The sequence below is a fragment of the Oryctolagus cuniculus genome, chromosome 6, assembly GCF_051225735.1.
Source record: "Oryctolagus cuniculus isolate XC-2025 breed Fujian yellow rabbit chromosome 6, ASM5122573v1, whole genome shotgun sequence".
Lineage (NCBI taxonomy): Eukaryota > Metazoa > Chordata > Mammalia > Lagomorpha > Leporidae > Oryctolagus > Oryctolagus cuniculus.
This window is the reverse complement of record NC_142872.1, coordinates 33,654,939-33,667,858: the sequence shown is the minus strand read 5'-3', so window position 1 is coordinate 33,667,858 and position 12,920 is coordinate 33,654,939. Positions and strand designations below refer to the sequence as shown.

Here is a 12,920-nt window from a genome sequence, read left to right as displayed (position 1 = left end):
CATATAGAGGTGTTGTAACTCATCACTATTCCCCAAGATTACATTTTTATTTATTTTCATTTTATTCAAAAGGCAGAGAGAGGCAAAGATCTTCCACCTGCTAGTTTGCTCCCCAGGTACTCATAACAGCCAGGATACTAAAGCCAGGACCATGTATCCCCACCTGGATCTCCTATATAGTTGGCAGGAACTTGACTACTTGAGTCAACTCACTTGTTAGCCCCCAGGTTTGGAATCATAATGAAGTCAGGACTATAATCTAGGCACCCCAATATAGATTGCAGGATCCCAAATGCAACCCAATGGCTAGGCCAAACATCTACCTCATTTCCTAGTTTAAAATAAGCTAAAAGTACTTTTCCTTTGAAGTGTGTTCTGCCCAAGCTGTGAACACTTGATTCTATTAAGAATAATTTTTTAAAGGTAGTTATTTGACAGGCAGAGAGACAAATTGAGAGCTCCTGTCTGCTGGTTCACTCTCCAGATTCCCACAATGGCCAGGACTAGGCCAGTTGGAAGCTGGAAGCCAGGAACCAGGAAATCAATGCAGGTCTCCCATGTGGGTGGCAGGAATCCAACTACTTGAGCCATCACCTTTTTGCTCCCAGAGTAGGAATTATTAGGAAGCTGAAATCAGGAGCCAAAGCCAGGTCTCAAATCCAAGTACTTTGAGTTGGGAAAAGCAGTGGATTATTTTTTTATGGGCTGTTTCTGGTTTAGCTCCCAGCAGCCAAGGTGAATTCACTGGTTCATGTAGAGTGTATGAATGTACCTGTGGGGTTAATGCTCCAAAACTCCCACAATTGCAGGAAGCAGGGATCTGTCCTTTGCCATACACATTGTTCTGACTATGATGCTGGTAGGTGCAGAATAGAGGTGCACGCATGACTTTGTGCTGATTGGTATAGCTCTCTGCAGGAGTGCGGAGGGAAGACATGCAGCATCCCTGCTCCAAGCCTGGCAGTTGCTCGCTCAGACCCCAGTCAGCTCCCCAGGCTGTAGTAAAAGTGCATGGGTTACAGTGGAATTGTCTCTCAGATAAAACTGTGAGTGGCAGGGCACAGGACAATTTCTTCCTACCTTCCTTACTATTGTCCCCAAATCACACAGCCAAGATTTGTCAAAGAAGAAATTTTCCTTTTCCTTGCTAATTACATCAAATGGTATGTATAGTTCTATGGAAAAATAAATTTTTATATTATTCTTATAGTTTTTTCTATAATTCCTTGTTGACATTTATGGGGTACAGTGTGATAACACAACACATGGAACCATTGTGTGCAGAGTAGATCCGATTAGTTAGCACTCTGTCTTCCTAAAATGTTTAAAAACTTTATTTTTAAGTGTGCTTATTTTGGGATTATGGTGTGACATTTCAACAAAGGTATACAACATATATATCAAATCAGGAATTTTAAAAATGATGAATAATTTCTGGACAAAATACTGACTTCAGTAAAAACAAAATGGAAAATGTGCAATGACATGCTAAAATTTAAAAGAGAAACACATCTTGAATGGATGCACTGATACAAATTATGATTGAGTCATAAGATCATATTTGGAATGTAAATGCAAATTAGGGGAAAAAAAAGTGGTCAACGGAAAATTTCAGGCATAGGTGGATCAAAATGCTCCACAGTACTATTTGAACTCAGTCAAAATCCATCTCCCAGCTCTTTGGTGTTGGCCTCACTTTTAGGCAAACCTCTGAGTCAAGCTAGTCATCAATATCTTCAGGCTTACCTTTCACTTTCAAACAATCCCTGTGAAAAAGACATTTTTTTTTTCTTAATAGTTCCTGTAGATTTCATGCATTGATTTTGATTAGCTTAGCTTGTGAAGTATAAGTATCAGTAAACATCTGTTCTGTCCAAGGGAACAGATTATCAAAATTGAGGTCTGATCTTCATTTCTTGGAAGTGGCGTAATTCAGCCAGTTCTTTCCAAATTTCAGGGATTAACAAACAGAACTATCCCTAGAAAAATTAAGCATGTAGTACTGTATAAGCATTGTGTAAATTAAAAAATATGTCCATAATAGGACAGAAGATTTGGAACAAAGAATGAATACAAGTAATTTTGTAGCATTTGCAATACACTTTACCAATACTTGTTGACATTCTAGTTACCCCAAGAGGTAAGTGCTTATCCTGGGGAAAACAGAAATTGATACAGTCTATAACATGTATATCAGAGAAAACTTGTTCTAGGACTAAATGATGAGCTAATACTTCAAGCCCTAGGGGATTTGTGTTCATAATCATGTCTATGAACAGATGGTTCATCTACATGGTATTATAATCAGCAGTCATGAATATGGTGCTGAGCAGATAAATATAACAGAAAGGTGTAGTTTTACCGTTTGTTATGAGGCTGTCTGGCTCAATTTCCCCATTAACTGAACTTCTTAACTTCTGAAGATGAGCATAATGTGATCATATGGGCAAAGAAAAAAGGAAAAAGGAGCTCTAATATAAGGTGAGATGCACTTGTGTCTTACACAGTGTGTAATAAAGTCTTCTCTATTCATCTTCTCCCTGCTCTATTTCCTTTAGAACAACAGCTCTAAATTCTGAATGTTTCTGAATTGCTTAGCAAATTCTGGTTTATTCCTCATTGACTATTCCATGTTGGGCAGGTGAGGTTCAGCTTCATTTGCATTGATAGGTCACTGCCATTCTTTCATGTATTTCTTTCCCTTTAGGGTGTTGACATCTTCCATTTGGGTATTCTCTGTCACTCCCCCTCCTTTTTTGGTACACTTATACTATCTTTTTTAAAATTCTTTTTTGTTTTATTTTAATTTATTTTTAAAAATAATTTTTATTAATTTTTAGAAAACTTTATTTAATAAATATAAATTTCAAAAGTACAACTTTTGGATTATAGTGGTTTTTCCCCCCATACCCACCCTCCTACCGGCAAACCATCCCATCTCCTACTCTCTCTCCCATCCCATCTTCATTAAGATTCATTTTTAATTATCTTTATATAGAGACAATCAACTTAGCATATACTAAGTAAAGATTTCAACAGTTTGTACCCACACAGATACACAAAGTATAAAGTACTGTTTTAAGGCTAGTTTTACCATTAATTCACATAGTACAACACATTAAGGACAGAGATCCTACATGGGGAGTAAGTGCACAGTGACTCCTGTTGTTGATTTAACAAATGACACTCTTATGTACGATGTCAGTAATCACCCGAGGCTCTTGGCATGAGCTTCCAAGGCTATGGAAGCCTCTTGAGTTCACAAACTATGACGTTATTTATACAAAGCCATAGTCAAAGTAGAAGTTCTCTCCTCCCTTCAGAGAAAGGTAGCTCCTTCTTTGATGGCCTGTTATTTCCACTGGGATCTCACTCACAGAGGTCTTTCATTTAGATCATTTTTTGCCACAGTATCTTGGCTTTCCACGCCTGAGAAATTCTCATGAGCTTTTTAGCCAGATCCGGATGCCTTAAGGGCTGTGTCTGAGGCCAGAGTGCAGTTTAGGGCACTTGCCATTCTTCTGCTGTGTATCCCACTTCCCATGTTAGTTTGTTCTCTCCTTTTTAATTCTATCAATTATTATTAGCATACACTGGTCTTATTTATGTGATCCCTTTGACACTTAATCCTATGTTTATAATCAATTATGAACTTCAACTGATCACTTTAACTAGTAAGATGGCATTGGTACCTGCTAACTTAATGGGATTTGGAGTCCCATGCCACGTTTCTAGCTTTACCCTTAGGGGTAAGTCCAAGTGTATACTCTCTATTTTCTTTACTTCTTTTCTCTCTGCTGTTTTTGAGAAGATAATAGGCATTAATATGTACCTTCAGTCCATCTCATTTGAACCAAGTCTCTAGCATCCATTTCTATATCATCATTTTCATGTTAAATGATTGATCAAATGAAGCATTCTATCATAATAGCCATTAGTCTAAAACCCCCTTCAGTTATCTTCTCAACTCTATAAATACACTGCCAACATCCATAAGTTTGAGCATAGTCCTTAGCCTAAGTCCTACACCCACACTCTTTTTTTCATTACTTAGTTATTTTAAAAATTTAAAAATGTTTGTTGGTTTAATTTCCTTGAAAGGTAGGGTAAGAGTGATCTTCCATGCATTGGTTCACTCCCCAAATGCTCACAACAGCAGGGCTTGGTCAGGCCAAAGCCAGTAGTCTAGAATTCCAGGCTTTCCTTAAACTGCATGACCTGTTCCCTCACAATTCCTGACTCTCCTTGTTTTTAGATGGCTTCCAACACTGAAGTATGAGTATACATCAGACAGGATGCACATTCTGATAACAAGTAGATAAAACTGCAGAACAAAATATTAGATTTAGATCCAGTGTTTTGATGTGTGGTCACCTATGCCCCTAAGGATTCAGATAATGAGACTGATCCAAAGTCAATTCTCATGTGGAGTTTGCTAATTTACTCTTGTAAAGTTAATCAACAATCGCCAAACCTATGTAAAGAGCATGCTTAGACATAAAGAAAGATCATGACGTTTTGAATAAAGTGATGCTGAAATGAAGATTCCATAAACATATCCATGAGGCTTTAATACCTCAGAGCAAATATTCAATTTGGGGAGGAAAGGCACTGAATCATGGAACCAGAAAAAATATAACTTGAAACAGACCATTTCTTTGAGCTGTCAGAGAATTTTTGGTTGTTGCGTTGCTTTGTTTTATAGCTTTCTTTGGCTCTATAAAGTATCTTGACATGCTGCCTTAGACCTCTGGCTTGCTATCCCATTTTTTTTTCTTAGAGTAAGTGAGATGCCATTTTGGAAGGCACTGAGGCATCACTGTTAAATTATACCCACTGTATGTGCAGACAGCATGTAGTGAGCTCACTCCTACTTACTTGTTTGCCTTTAATTTATTTCTAACTTGGAAGAGCAGTGGTGATCACTGTGCCATGATAGACCTGACACTTAGATTCATACATGGACGATCTTCCTTATAAGGTCTGGTTTTCACTGTATATTTTACAGGTCAACAGTTTCAGTAGACTTTTAGGTGTTCTCTTCAAGTGGTAAATGTATAATAATTTTAAACATAGGTTAAAAGTCTAGAGTATTGATTTTTATAAAGTTTCTCAGTCAGTTATTCTCATTGAATACCCATTGCCAGTTTTACATTAAGGACTGCCCTAAATGTCCTTGGTCCCCTATAAGATGATGGCTCTTTGTTTTATTTCTAACATCGGTCTAATTCTGCTTTTTCAGAAAAAAAAAACTACTGATCATTGTCTCCAGAGTCATCCTCATTCACAGCACTCATTTTTTACATTTTTTTCATTTTATTGTTTTTTTTTTGTACTTATTAGTACTTGGTTCATTTTGGTTATTAATTTGCATAAAGAATAGAAAGATATTATATTTTGCCATTAGATTTATTGCCAGTGCATATAAAAGTACCTGGAATAGAGTAGGTCTCTCTATTTCACAGACAATGGGATTTTTCCTGGTTCATTCGTCATGACAGCTTCTTACAATAAAGATTTATTTTATCTGAAAGGAAGAGTGGCAGAAAGAGATGGATATACACTGAGATAAAGAGATCTTCCAGCTGCTGGTTTCCTCCCCAAATGGCCACAATGGTCACGGTTGGGTCAGGCTGGAGCTCAAAGCCAGAAACTCTAGCTTGGTCCCTCCCTTGGGTGCCAGGGGCCCAGATACTTGCACAACCTTCTACTTTGACAGGTGCATTAATCAGGGAGCTTCATTGGAAATGATGGAGCCAGAACTTGAACCAGTGCTCCAGTATGGATGCCAACATTGCAAGTGGTGGTTAACCAACTGTGTCACAACACCAACAACTGTGGTAGCTTTAATAGTTTGTATGTGGTATGTTCTTCATATATGTGATATTAATTAATATACACTTTTCTGCTACAGTTTAATGCCTAATTGTATGGGATTTTAGAAAGTAAAATCCCCCATTCTTTTTTTAAAAAAATCTATTTTATTCATATAAAAAGGACAGATTTTATGCTTTCCATAGGTACAGTTCTAAGAAGACAACCACACTTCCTTCATTCCCGGACTCCCTCTCCCAACACCTCTGCCTCCATTCCTCCCCTCTCTTAAGCAGTTTTTGCAAAGCCATAATTTTGATCCACTCAATATTCATAGGCTTAATTCACCATTGATCATGATGTTCAACATGTAATAAATAGGAAGACCACAGTTCTACAGGAGTATAAACAAGGGCTAAAAAAGACAATCATATCCCAAAATAACCATTTCATTCCTATACATTTCTAGAAAACCCATTCTTAGTATTTACCTGACACAAATGAAAACCAGATTAATAAATACACAAACATGAAATAATGATCTGAGAAGTTTCACTTGTAATTGCTAACCACTAGAGGGTGGAAACACAAATTCTGGAGAATGGATGAGTAAACCGTGGTCCCTGAATTCTAGAGCATACTACTCAGTCACAAAGTAGAACAAAGTGCTAAAACCCACAACAAGGAGAATGGTGCTTAAATGCATAATTCCAAGTGAAGGAAGTCAAACTGAAAAAATTGTATACTCCGTGATTCCTCTTACATGGTGTTCTGGAGAAGGTGGTCCTATAGAGACAGAGAACAGTTCAGTAGGTGTTAGGCCTTGGGGGGGGGGGGGTGGCAGGGAGGTTGGGATTACTCCAAGTGCAGTTTGAGAGAATTCTGGGGAGTGCAAAATGGATAAGATACTTCACTTTTTGGTTTAGTTGGCTATAATTAATTTGTCTTCTTACCTCTGTGTCTTCCTTCAACCTGCCAAATGGATTTTATCTATATGGTGTTAAGTTCTCTTTTAAAAAAGATTTCTTTATGTATTTGAAAGGTAAAGCATGGGGAAGTGAGAGAGACTGATTGATTGGGATCCTACAGAACAGGAATATGTCTATAGCTCATAATATATTTGTTATAAACAACTGGAAGAGAGGGATTGGTGGGCTCCCAATACAAAGAAAAACTAAGGAAATGGAAATGCTACTTGCTTGCTATGATTGGTTTATGTTGTGTGTATGTTTTGAAATATCCTCTATCCCACAAAAATGGGTTACATGTTAGTCAAAAATATTTAAATTGCATATATACTTAAATAACTTCTCAGTGCTAGTTTCCTAAACCAAGCTTTTATCAAATATTTTTCTTGACTATGAGGATGGTTTGCTTCCAGTTAAACCTTGCCATAATGCAGACTCAAAGTGTTTCTCTAATTATCTATCATCTTAATGCTTCCTAAAAAAGTAATGAATGCAGTTTTAATTCTGCAAAGCTTTGGCTAGGTTCTTGCATGCATTATGTTTGTATTCATCAACTAAATATCATAGTCAGAACCTCATCTATGACAGGTTAGTGGTGAGGAACAGAACTTAGCAAAACAAAATTCTTACCTTCATTGGCTTTCTAATCCATAATGGCAGACAAATAAGATAGACATGTTTTATGTCAGCTGGTGATGACAGTTTTGGAAAAAAATAAAGTAGGAAAGAAGGAATAGAACTTGTGATTGTGTATGTGGTGTGGAAAGGATTGCAATTTTAAATGAAGGCAATCAGAAAAATCCTCATTAGGAAAGATATATTTGAGCAAAGACCTGAAGGAGATGAGAATGGAAACCATGTAGATGCCTGTGTGGAGTATTCCAGAGAGAAAAGAATAGGAGCAAAAACTTAGAGGGAAAACACATATTAAAGAAATGGCAAGAGGGCAAGAATTAGGCACAGGGAGACCAGCATGAGATAAGGTCGATGAAGTGAAGAGGGACAGATGTGTAATAATTTGAAGACTGTACTGTTCAGCTTTTCATCACAATAATCAAATACCTGGGACAGACTACTTAAGAAGAAAATAGGGTTATGCTCACAGTTTGAGAGATTCAAGGGCATTGCACCTGCGTCAGCTCGTTTCTGGTAAGGGCCTCATCATACACGGTAGACAGGGTCGGCAGCAGCGGTGGTACATGCTGCAGCAAGTGGTCATATCTTAAGCCAGGAAGCAGACAGAGGGAAGAGACAGCCTTTTTGCTTTTCTTCTAATTCTCTCATTATAACTATTAAGGGATCTTATGGGAACATCTGGTAACATAAGGAACTCCCACCAGACCTCAGCTCTTACTGGTTTCAAAGCACCTTCAGTACCTCCACACTGCGGATGATGTCGCTGGTTAGGCGAACCTTTGAGAGGACACAGTTAAGCCATATCCAAAAGGTAGTGAAGGCCATTGCCATGGTATTAATTTTTGTGAGATGGAAAACCAGTGAAGAATTTGCTTCTAAAAATGTTTTTGATGCTCTAACTTATGCACTTAGAAAGGATGTGGCTGTTTTAAGTGCACATTTTGGTTTGATGAAATTTTTTTTTTTTTTTTGACAGGCAAAGTGACAGAGAGAGAGAGAGAGAGAGAGAGAGAGGAAGGTCTTCCTTTTTCCTTTGGTTCACCCCCCATTGGCCACTGCGGCTGGCATGCTGTGGCCGGCGCACCGGGCTGATCCAAAGCCCAGAGCCAGGTGTTTTTCCTGGTCTCCCTTGCGGGTGCAGAGCCCAAGGACTTGGGCCATCCTCCACTGCACTCCCGGGCCAGAGCAGAGAGCTGGACAGGAAGAGGAGTGACCGGGACAGAATCCGGCACCCCAACCGGGACTAGAACCCCGTGTGCCAGCGCTGCAGGGGGAGGATTAGCCTAGTGAGCCGCGGCACCGGCCCGGTTTGATGAATTTTGATGTATGTGTATGTATCTGGTTTCCATCATGACTAATATATAAAATATTTCCATTATTCCATAACACATTGTTACTAACACCTATTAAAGCCTGCCATTCCTAGTCTGAAGGAAGAAATCTTTTTTTTTATTTCTTGCACAATGGATTAAATGTATTTTTTGTAGAATTCCAAGTTCATGAAATATTATTCTTTTGTGTCTGGCTTGTTTTGCTCAGAATAATATTTTTGAGCTCTACTAAGTTTTCATATTCTCTAATGTTTTCATTGCCGAGTGTTATTTGGTTATGTGGATAATCAACTGATTTATTCACTAAGCTGCTGATATATTCAGATTGTTTCCATGCGTTAGTGATTAGAAACAAAGCTACAAAGAACCTTTGTGTTCCAGTCTGTATGTGAACCTGGCTTTTTATTTCTCTGGAGTAATCACCACATTTACTCAGTCACGTGACATAGATGTGTTTACAAGAAACTGGCAACAATATTTCTTAATGGTATGTATTGAAGAGAACTTTTTAATTTCGATAAATTAAATTTATCCATTTTTTTAAATTAGAATTTAGTCCTTTGTATCCTATTTAACACAGGAAAATTACCAAGATTTTTTTTTTCTAAGGTTTTTTTCTAGGAGTTTTTCATATTATATCCTTAAGACCATGATACTTGGCAAAATTTTACATATGATGTGAAGTCAGGCTTTGAGGTTCATTATTTAGATTGAGAGTATCTAGTTGTTTCATCACTATTTTTCCTTCCAGTATTGAAGTAATTTGGCAGCACTGTCGAAGCCAATTTGCTCTCCAACTTGTGAGTCTATTTCTGGGCCAGTATGTGTAACATATGTCAAAACGTCACTGTATTTATTCACAGTATCTTTTTTCCAAATATTGACATCAAGTCATATGACTAATCTAATGATGCTATAATTATTCAAATTTATTTTGGCATTTCTGAAATCTTTAACATTCCATATGAATGTGAGATCCAGTTGTCAATCTCTCAAAGTCCTGGCTGGCATTTTGATTGAGATTGAATTGAATCTATAAACAAATGCTTCAAGAACTTACAAAAGCAATGAAAATTCGAATTCATGAGAAATAGAATTCTGGAATTCAAAAGCATGTTCTCCTTCAATTTCTGTGTTCTGTAGTTCAATGAGTAAGTCACACATACTTTGTTTAAATTTCCCTAAAATTATTGAATTTTGATTATGTGTGAAGTATATTATATACAGTATATATAATATATATATATATCCTTGTGTGAAGTAAAGTTTGTAAAGTCTTTTTGAACTAATGCTATTTAAAATGCTTTTCCAGTTTTTTCTCTACTGTATATGGAATAGAATAGAACTTGTCACCTGAGATATTGCTAAATTCACTTAATAGTTTTATCAGTCTGACAATTTCCTGAGTAGTTTTTATGTGCACAATCATGTTGTTAGTAGATCAATACCCTTCCCCTTGTTTTGCAGTCTCTATACCACATATAAGCACGAGTCAGGTAGGGAAGAAGAGGCTGACAGTAGAGCACAGAGATGCAGATGCCCAATCAACTTGGAAATTACAAATTACATGAGCATATATCAAAAACTTTCATGGAAAATGGAATTTAAAGTAGGATTTATTTTGGTACAAAACAGATTGTGTGGAACAAATTTTTTTTCATAATATGTGGAAAAGACATATGTAAAAAACTACAAATAGATTTTTAAATTATTTTGTGCCATATATGTTTTAAATTATATAGCTTTTTCATATATATGTATAATATATATTGTTTTTGGCTAGGATTTCCAACAGAGTTTAGGTAAAACTAGTGGGTATTGCCAATTTCTCTTGTTTTCATCAATAAGTATAGTACTAAAGTGTTTTTTGGATTACTTTTATCAAACTGAGGAAGTTCCTTTTTTATTCCTAATTAGCTCATTTTATTTTTATCATGAGAGGTTAGTGATTTATATTACAAGCTTTCACTCTATCATTCCCTTAATACAGTCAACTACAGAATTAATTTTTGTTAAACCAACCTTGCATTCTTGGGATAATTTTTTTCTTGACTATGATACAATACCCTTTATACTTACTGGTAACTTGATTTGCTAACTTTTAAAGAAATACTTTTGCATCTATGTTTATAGGGGATAAAATATTAAGTTGCTTTTTAAAAATATTCACATAATAAACAATTAGAAGACTAGGCAATACATATGAAACAGTAGTTTTAAAAAAATTATGTAATAAGAATTTCTTGGAAGAAAGTTACCAAAGAAAGAAAGGCCTTTGGCCCCCCCAAATATCTCTGGAAGCACTGTCCTGATCCTAGAGTAGGAAGGGAAGTCCTAGAGGAAGTATACTTATCTTGTTAACTTGAAAAATAGATAAAATTTCATTGATGCTGTCTCCACAAGGAGGCAACAAAGCAAACAGCTCCATAAGTTTGCATAGTCATGCCTTTAAGTCTTTTGCTAAATACTAAGACATGCAAGCATAATATCCAGCTGAAAATATATTTGTTTAGGTATACTTTGTATTCTTTTCTTTTTTTCGAAATGTTTGACATAATGGTGATTCAACCTTGGATTGCAACTCCTTGACCAACAATGAAAGTTGAAAGCTTTAAAAGTTGTTCAATTTGTTCAATGTTTTCACATACTCAGCCAGTCTGTTTTGCCAATGAACTGGTAGCTTCTTTTGTTCTGGAAGAAATAGAAGACAGTCCTCTAGAAACACCTTGTTTTAGAAAGTGGATAGAAATGATTAGGCACTGTATAGTCCTTTTCCGTTTTTCATTTTGGGGATGATTTCTGGCAAGAGGCAAGTATTGTATAGCTTCAACCTCAGGTGTGTTCTCATATTATAATTAAGGGAAACTACTCCTAGTCACACAAGAGGAAATACACTGATAAAAGTGCCAAATAACTTATTTCCAGTATGAACTACAGTACCCCAAATACTACAATTCATTAAGTTAAAATATCTTGAAAAGCCAGGCACTTATTATTCACAAATGGTGATGCAAGGGGATGGGAATGAGCTAATTCTTTTCTAGTAGGTAAATATAATTTGGGAGCTTCTCTTCCATCTTTTTTATAAATGATTGCTCCAAGTAGTGTAATCCCATTGCTGTGAGAATGCCCAGGTAAAAACGCAATTTAAAACAATATAAGCAAGATTATGTGGTTTTCAAATACTCAGTGAAATAAGCCCAATTCATGCAGGGAAGAAGGGACTCAGACAGAGATGTCAAACCAACTTGAAAATTACAAAACCAAATCAGGTCAGTAAGGAAGAGTGTAATCTGGAGGCAAGTTGCTGTAATTATCATTACCATGATCAATACTTGATTAAGCAATCATGAACAATGCTAATTTTATTTGGAATAAATCCCAACATGTGGGACTTCCTTGATTGTATTGTGTAGAAAAATACTAATTACATAGGAATGACCACAATGTGTGCCTAATACTGGCATTGTGTTTACTTTTTCAGGTAGCATTTAATGTCTTTGTATCATTTTTGCTTCACAATGAGAGTAAAGTATCATTTAAGACTTTGTGCTCTGATGCCAGATTGCCTTGAATTCAAATGCAAATGTTGAGACTAAGCTTCAGTTTTCTCAGCTATGAGGTGTGTAATAATACGATCTACTTTATTCATTGAGATGAAAATCAATGAAGAACATGTTAACAGTTTAAATAACTGTGTCTAAATCTTGGAGCTGGCTAATGATAGAGTTAGGAGGCAAAGCACACAGTCAACTTCTAGTGTCTGTTCACTCTACCAACTGTGTCTACTTTCTTTCCTTCCAGGAGTTTGTGAGCAAAGTCGCATGTGGGGCACATAGTCCACTGGATGGCTGCAGTATTCAATGCCCCATAGCAAAGTGCAAGAGAAGCAAGAAGCCGAGGAAAAGTAAGTAAAAAAGACTTATCACTATTATTAGATTAGAATATGGTCTGCCATTTTTTACTATAAAGGCCCAGATAGTAAATATTTTATTTCCTGGAGTATATGCATTCTGTCACAACTATTCAACACTGCACTGTAGTTTGAAATCAGATACAGATAAAATATACAGGAATGGGTGTGGCTGTACCCCATTTAAGATTTTAATTACAAAAGCACATGTTGGGCTGGATTGGTTTTTTCAGTCACAGTTTGGCATCTGGGTTGGAG

At 36.5% G+C, this 12,920-nt stretch overlaps 1 long non-coding RNA gene across 9 annotated transcripts in view; it reads left to right on the top strand.

The window, feature by feature from the left end:
* LOC149126095 (uncharacterized) overlaps window positions 1–12,920 on the top strand; it is a 224,054-nt gene that overhangs the window by 116,096 nt on the left and 95,038 nt on the right. For all 9 annotated transcript variants that reach the window (XR_016235347.1, XR_016235350.1, XR_016235348.1 and 6 more), the window contains exon 3: window positions 12,554–12,656. This is a non-coding gene — a long non-coding RNA (uncharacterized LOC149126095). The remainder of the gene's footprint in view (window positions 1–12,553; window positions 12,657–12,920) is intronic.